The sequence below is a fragment of the Drosophila subpulchrella genome, unplaced genomic scaffold (genome assembly GCF_014743375.2).
Source record: "Drosophila subpulchrella strain 33 F10 #4 breed RU33 unplaced genomic scaffold, RU_Dsub_v1.1 Primary Assembly Seq53, whole genome shotgun sequence".
NCBI lineage: Eukaryota > Metazoa > Arthropoda > Insecta > Diptera > Drosophilidae > Drosophila > Drosophila subpulchrella.
Genome location: NW_023665690.1, coordinates 75,807 through 83,916, shown reverse-complemented (window position 1 = coordinate 83,916; position 8,110 = coordinate 75,807). Strand labels below are relative to the sequence as shown.

Sequence of the window (8,110 nt, the reverse complement as noted above, 5' to 3'; positions counted from 1 at the left end):
CTGCTGGCAGATTCGCTGCCCGAGCATCCACCCTCCGTCTCCATCGGAGATGGAGCCATCGCCCACCTACCCTCTTAACTTTTCCTCGAGCAAGCTCACTTACCCGATAAGAAAGCTTAGGCGGTACACTCACAGCTGACGCGCGAGAGGAATCACGCGAGAGGGAACACCTGATGCCAAACGCTCTCGCGAAAGCTCTCTCACGAAAGCGCTCTCTCGAAAGCGCTCTCCAAGCACACGCGGCGCGCGCACGTGTGTAATTTTCCACAAAGGAAAACTCCGATTACTCCGCTCACCACTGACTTTTCCAAAATGTTTTTGCACCACCGTACTTCTTTCGCAAAGGCACGAATTTTGACGCAAATTTTAACTTTGTACACCACGTACTTTCCGAGATATGACCGACTGATTGGGACCACGAAAAAACACACGTCCGTCGTTAGTCCATTCATGCGCGTCACTAATTAGATGACGAGGCATTTGGCTATTTTTTTTTTTTTTTTTTTTTTTTTTTTTGATTGCTAAGGTATGGAAATCTTCGAAAGATACTAGGTCTGCCAACACCTTGTGTGGTCTCAGTTTGTCTAGTTATGTACGATTCATTGCTCTATCTGAACCTTCTTCACATTGAGGGTTCCACAACGCCTACGTACTAAAACCATCCTTACATGCTGTTGTTGTGCGATGTTTGTGCCTAATTTATGGTGTGCCTAGGCAGCAGGCATATATATTTGAACCAAGGGCATAAGCTACGTCCAGCCTCTTGAGTATCCACTATAATACATGAACTGTCTAAAACAGCCAAGACTACCTCTTATTACTTGTATAGATATGATATGGCTATCATATTTATTTAGAAGGCCCTTCGCAATCAACCGTTTTACGGATTGACCACTCCAGATCCCTCTCCAATTAATTGTGGCAGAGTGAAACTCTATGTCACCTGTCGCTACGAACTTGCGCCGCAATTCGCGTCTTATGTCCGGGGTATCGTATCTTTGGATTTTGCGCTGGTGCGCATCGTAAAAAGAGTGTCCGTCATTTGTCACCTGAACGTCAATCACATCAATGTGATTTGGTCGGAGTACCACCAGGTCGGGTTTATTGAGGCCGGACTCGCCCTGCAGACTTGGCTCAACAATGACCACGCAGCCTCTCTCCTCAAGTCCCCGCTTGATTCGATTTACTACGCAGTTGTGTCTAGCTACCCGCCTCCCATGCGAGCGATAGCATTTTTGCATGATGTGGTTTGATGTTTCGGGAGCATCACATCCTGCACGACACTGTCGATCCAATTCGTGCCTTCCCCTCGTAGTACGAGACTTCGTGGGTAGGGCATTTATCCGCAGTTTAATTCCGTCTCTATATTCCTTTCCTGTTAGCAAACGCGTGGGTTGACTGACCCATCCGTGTTGTGGACCATAATGGCCCGCTTCACGGAGACCGTTGCCATCAACAGACACGAACAATCTATTTGCCCAATACTCTTCTATTGCCGAACGTGAACTTAAGAGAGTCATAGTTACTCCCGCCGTTGACCCGCGCTTACTTGAATTTCTTCACTTTGACATTCAGAGCACTGGGCAGAAATCACATTGTGTCCACACCCGTTAGGGCCATCACAATGCTTTGTTTTAATTAGACAGTCGGATTCCCCAAGTCCGTGCCAGTTCTGAATTGATTGTTAATTGATAATCGTTATAATTAATAAGAACTAATTGGTTTAACCCAATTAGTATTCTTAAAAATTTTAGCAAGAAAGTTCCACAATTGGCTACGTAACTAAACTATCCGGGGAACAAGTGACCAACATAAATGCCAGACACTCTATTTACCCAGAACGAGCACATAAACCATGTTATTGTTTCCCAATCAAGCCCGACTATCTCAATCTTCAGAGCCAATCCTTATAACATATTATTACAGTATATGTCATGCTCTTCTAGCCCATCTACCATATCTCTCTGCGAAAGACTTCCATGGTAGTACGGCTATAAAACAGAAAAGAAAACTCTTCCGATATCTCTCGACGGCTTCTTTATGGTCGTTCCTGTTGCCAGGATGAGCACGAGGCCCATATTTAATAACAAACGGATACTCAACAGGTTACGGAATTGGAACCGTATTCCCTTTCGTTCAAAATTATTCAAGTATATTAATTAGCTTGATTTATATAATATAATTATATTTGTATGGCATTTGTGTTTTACTTGAAAATTTTCGGCTTTCGCCTTGAACTTAGGACCGACTAACTCGTGATCAACTACTGTTCACACGAAACCCTTCTCCACTTCAGTCCTCCAAGGTCTCATTCGATTATTTGCTACTACCACCAAGATCTGTACCAATGGCAGCTCCATGCAGGCTTACGCCAAAACACTTCTACGCATACCATTGTACCTTCCTACTCACTAAAGTTTCAAAATTTATATCACAAGTAATATAAATCATCTACTTTAGCGGTAATGTATAGGTATACAACTTAAGCGCCATCCATTTTAAGGGCTAGTTGCTTCGGCAGGTGAGTTGTTACACACTCCTTAGCGGATTTCGACTTCCATGATCACCGTCCTGCTGTTTTAAGCAACCAACGCCTTTCATGGTATCTGCATGAGTTGTTAATTTGGGCACCGTAACATTACGTTTGGTTCATCCCACAGCGCCAGTTCTGCTTACCAAAAGTGGCCCACTGGGCACATTATATCATAACCTTGAACTTCATATCAAGAAAGTTAAGGTTCTTACCCATTTAAAGTTTGAGAATAGGTTAAGATCGTTTCGACCCTAAGGCCTCTAATCATTCGCTTTACCAGATAAGATTATTTTATATAACATTAAAATGCACCAGCTATCCTGAGGGAAACTTCGGAAGGAACCAGCTACTAGATGGTTCGATTGGTCTTTCGCCCCTATACTCAATTCTGACAATCGATTTGCACGTCAGAACTGTTTCGGTCTTCCATCAGGGTTTCCCCTGACTTCAACCTGATCAAGTATAGTTCACCATCTTTCGGGTCACAGCATATATGCTCAAGGTACGTTCCAGTTAGAGGCATAAATAATATAAATATCATTATACATAACTATATAGAACGCCCCGGGATTGTGTTAATTAGCTATAAATAGTTAAAAAACTAATCCCATTATTAGTCAAGTTAATTACGCTATTAGGTTTATATCCCAATAACTTGCACATATGTTAGACTCCTTGGTCCGTGTTTCAAGACGGGTCCCGAAGGTATCCTGAATCTTTCGCATTGTTAATCATACAAGTGCATATAATAAACACAAAAATCAATGATAATTATGCCATTATATAATTTTGAAAAATTAACGCACTGTATTCATATAAATCTATCAGCACTTTATCAAATTAATAACATTTATTCTGTGTTAAAATGCAAGCAAATTAATTTGAATAAACTATAAGTTATATTTTATGATAAATTTTGTATGCTAATAGATTACAATGTCCTTATATGGAAAAAATGCACACTATTATCATAATATTGTTTAAATATTACAATTTTAATGATGAATTTTCCATAACGGATATTCAGGTTCATCGGGCTTAACCCCTAAGCAGTTTTACGTACTGTTTAACTCTCTATTCAGAGTTCTTTTCAACTTTCCCTCACGGTACTTGTTTACTATCGGTCTCATGGTTATATTTAGTTTTAGATGGAGTTTACCACCCACTCAGTGCTGCACTATCAAGCAACACGACTCTTTGGAAACATCATCTAGTAATCATTAACGTTATACGGGCCTGGCACCCTCTATGGGTAAATGGCCTCATTTAAGAAGGACTTAAATCGTTAATTTCTCATACTAGAATATTGACGCTCCATACACTGCATCTCACATTTGCCATATAGACAAAGTGACTTAGTGCTGAACTGATTTCTTTTCGCTCGCCGCTACTAAGAAAATCCTGGTAAGTTTCTTTTCCTCCCCTAATTAATATGCTTAAATTCAGGGGGTAGTCCCATATGAGTTGAGGTTGTGTATAACTTTTTTTGCAATTAATTCTTTATATATAATGATAAAACATTTTATTAAATTCGTTATATATTTTATATATTTGTATGGCATTTGTTTGGTCTAACGAATCAACGAAGAATAATAATATTGTCAACGGCTTTCTATTTACTAATCTTTAATAAGAGACAATTCTAGATAAATTTTTTATGCTAGACATTTCTCAGTATTATTTGATTGAAAAAGAAAATATTTCTCTTCGTTTTTCACATTCAAATTATTTACTAATGTGAGATAATGTTTTTCATATATTTGTTAATATTATGAATAATATAATAATTAAATTATTATTATCCAATAATATACCATATGCTTATAAAATTTCATTATAAAATTTATATAAACAACTTAATTAGCATAGTCTTACAACCCTCAACCATATGTAGTCCAAGCAGCACTATAAAATTAATTAAAGTACATAACAGCATGGACTGCGATATGCGTTCAAAATGTCGATGTTCATGTGTCCTGCAGTTCACACGATGACGCACAGTTTGCTGCGTTCTTCATCGACCCATGAGCCGAGTGATCCACCGCTTAGAGTTTTATATATTGGTTTGGTAATTTTGTCATATATGTTTTTATTGAAAGAAATTAAAAATACACCATTTTACTGGTATATATTAATTCCTTCAATAAATTGATTTTTATACCTAAAACGAATGCTGCGAAATGTCTTAGTTTCATATAACCAATAATATATCAAGTATTTTTTAAATGGCATTTACGGTATTAATACTTTTTTTTAGCGATATATATTGAAATTTATATAAAACATTAACCTGTAATAATCAGGTACAACATTGTACATTTTAGGTTGTTGCATTATCCAATGTATGCGCATAACTGAGATGAACAATACATATCGCAACGCGTGTATATTATGGTCCATATACACACAGTGTTTTATTAATTAATTGCATTTAATATACAATATAATAATAATATTAAATAAATTTAATAATTTCGATTTGCTTGTTCGAATTTGTTATTTGTTTGCTTTTGCTTATTTATTTATCTCTTATTTAATGCAATAATATATTTATTATTACAATTATTATTTCGATTTGCTTGTTCGAAATTTTATATTTGATCTATAAAAGATCATATTTTTGGCAATTTATATTTTATTTGTATTACTATAATATATTATATTATTATAATAAAAACAAATTTTTTTATTAACGGTAAGGATATTAAACAATAATGATCCTTCCGCAGGTTCACCTACGGAAACCTTGTTACTCTAAATAATCAAGGTCGGTCAACTTTTGCGAAACAACCGTAACACACAAGGCGTCACAGTGATCACGTCCGGAGACCTCACTAAATAATTCAATCGGTAGTAGCGACGGGCGGTGTGTACAAAGGGCAGGGACGTAATCAATGCGAGTTAATGACTCACACTTACTGGGAATTCCAAGTTCATGTGAACAGTTTCAGTTCACAATCCCAAGCATGAAAGTGGTTCAGCGGTTTACCCGGACCTCTCGGTCTAGGAAATACACGTTGATACTTTCATTGTAGCGCGCGTGCAGCCCAGGACATCTAAGGGCATCACAGACCTGTTATTGCTCAATCTCATTATTGCTAGACGCAATTTGTCCATTTAAGAAGCTAGTGTCCTTATAATGGGACAAACCAACAGGTACGGCTCCACTTATATAAACACATTCAAACACAATAAACATTTTACTGCCACCATGAATGAAGGCTATATAAGCTTCAACACCATAATCCTGAAGATATCTATTTAATATATTTGAGTCTCGTTCGTTATCGGAATTAACCAGACAAATCACTCCACGAACTAAGAACGGCCATGCACCACCACCCATAGATTCGAGAAAGAGCTATCAATCTGTCTTACACACTTATGTTCGGACCTGGTAAGTTTTCCCGTGTTGAGTCAAATTAAGCCGCAGGCTCCACTCCTGGTGGTGCCCTTCCGTCAATTCCTTTAAGTTTCAGCTTTGCAACCATACTTCCCCCGGAGCCCAAAAGCTTTGGTTTCCCGGGAAGCGACTGAGAGAGCCATAAAAGTAGCTACACCCAATTGCTAGCTGGCATCGTTTATGGTTAGAACTAGGGCGGTATCTGATCGCCTTCGAACCTCTAACTTTCGTTCTTGATTAATGAAAACATCTTTGGCAAATGCTTTCGCTTAAGTTAGTCTTACGACGGTCCAAGAATTTCACCTCTCGCGTCGTAATACTAATGCCCCCAAACTGCTTCTATTAATCATTACCTCTTGATCTGAAAACCAATGAAAGCAGAACAGAGGTCTTATTTCATTATCTCATGCACAGAATATTCAGGCATTTGAAGCCTGCTTTAAGCACTCTAATTTGTTCAAAGTAATTGTACCGGCCCACAATAACACTCGTTTAAGAGCACTAATGCAGGTTTTTAAATAGGAGGAACATATGAAAAAATACAAGTATCTAAGCACATGTAAGAACTCCACCGGTAATACGCTTACATACATAAAGGTATAGTACTAACCACAATTGTAAGTTGTACTACCCGTATGAAGCACAAGTTCAACTACGAACGTTTTAACCGCAACAACTTTAATATACGCTATTGGAGCTGGAATTACCGCGGCTGCTGGCACCAGACTTGCCCTCCAATTGGTCCTTGTTAAAGGATTTAAAGTGTACTCATTCCAATTACAGGGCCTCGGATATGAGTCCTGTATTGTTATTTTTCGTCACTACCTCCCCGAGCTGGGAGTGGGTAATTTACGCGCCTGCTGCCTTCCTTAGATGTGGTAGCCGTTTCTCAGGCTCCCTCTCCGGAATCGAACCCTGATTCCCCGTTACCCGTTGCAACCATGGTAGTCCTAGATACTACCATCAAAAGTTGATAGGGCAGACATTTGAAAGATCTGTCGTCGGTACAAGACCATACGATCTGCATGTTATCTAGAGTTCAACCAATATAACGATCTTGCGATCGCTTGGTTTTAGCCTAATAAAAGCACATGTCCCATAAGGTTCATGTTTTAATTGCATGTATTAGCTCTAGAATTACCACAGTTATCCAAGTAACTGTTAATGATCTAAGGAACCATAACTGATATAATGAGCCTTTTGCGGTTTCACTTTTAATTCGTGTGTACTTAGACATGCATGGCTTAATCTTTGAGACAAGCATATAACTACTGGCAGGATCAACCAGAATAATGTTTTTATTCATATTTCATTCATATTTTTGAATAGAAATTAGCAATATAAATTTTATAGATTGTTTTCTATCGAATACGGCCATTTTTATATAGCATTCGTATACGTTTGTTGTTTTCACAATATATACTTGTTCCGCCACTAATAATAACAAGTTTTTTAATTATTGATGTTAAAAAGAATCCCCGTCTTCAAAACACAATATTTTTTTTCGTAATACGTAATAATTTTCTTTATATTTGCATATTTCATTCTAAAATATCTTTTTTGTTCGACATACGTCATTATTGTATCCACACATGTACAATTTTTGTTTAACCAATATAAAATATTGAATGAAATCATTTGTATTTTGATGATAAATTTAAAATTTATCTGTATATATTCATATAAGACTCTTTGGTAATATATAATATAAAACCGAGCGCATATATGATATGTACGTTAGAAGAAATAATATATATATATATTATTTTCTTTTAATATAGGGACACCTCTTTTTGTTTTTCCCCGCAGGGAGAGATCACATAACCCAGCATGTGATAATGGCAGACCAATATACATATATATCTCTTTACGTATTATATTGGGTTGGCAAGAAAGTCATGTCGTTTTTTTTCAATATTTTCAAAGATGATTTATTTATATCAGGACTTATAATTAATCAATTATGTATTGGCCGTTTTGTTCGACCACTAATGACCATCTCTCGGGCAGCTGCATAATTCCGCGCTCGAAGAACTTTTGGTCTTTTCCAGCAAAGAATCGAGACAAGTGGTTTTCGACAGCCTCATCTGAATCAAAGTTTTTACCATTCAAAGAGTTTTGAAGAGAGCGAAACAAATGGTAATTTGAAGGTGCTAAGTCCGGACTATAAGGTG

General features: G+C 37.4%; 2 non-coding genes across 2 annotated transcripts; both read right to left on the bottom strand.

Moving 5' to 3' along the window:
* Positions 1-4,407: 4,407 nt before the first annotated feature.
* On the bottom strand, positions 4,408-4,586 carry LOC119562521. The gene has a single exon (XR_005221877.1). It is a non-coding gene; the product is annotated as a 5.8S ribosomal RNA (ribosomal RNA).
* A 659-nt stretch (positions 4,587-5,245) lies between these two features.
* LOC119562512 lies at positions 5,246-7,227 on the bottom strand. The gene has a single exon (XR_005221873.1). It is a non-coding gene; the product is annotated as a small subunit ribosomal RNA (ribosomal RNA).
* Between the last annotated feature and the right edge of the window lie 883 nt (positions 7,228-8,110).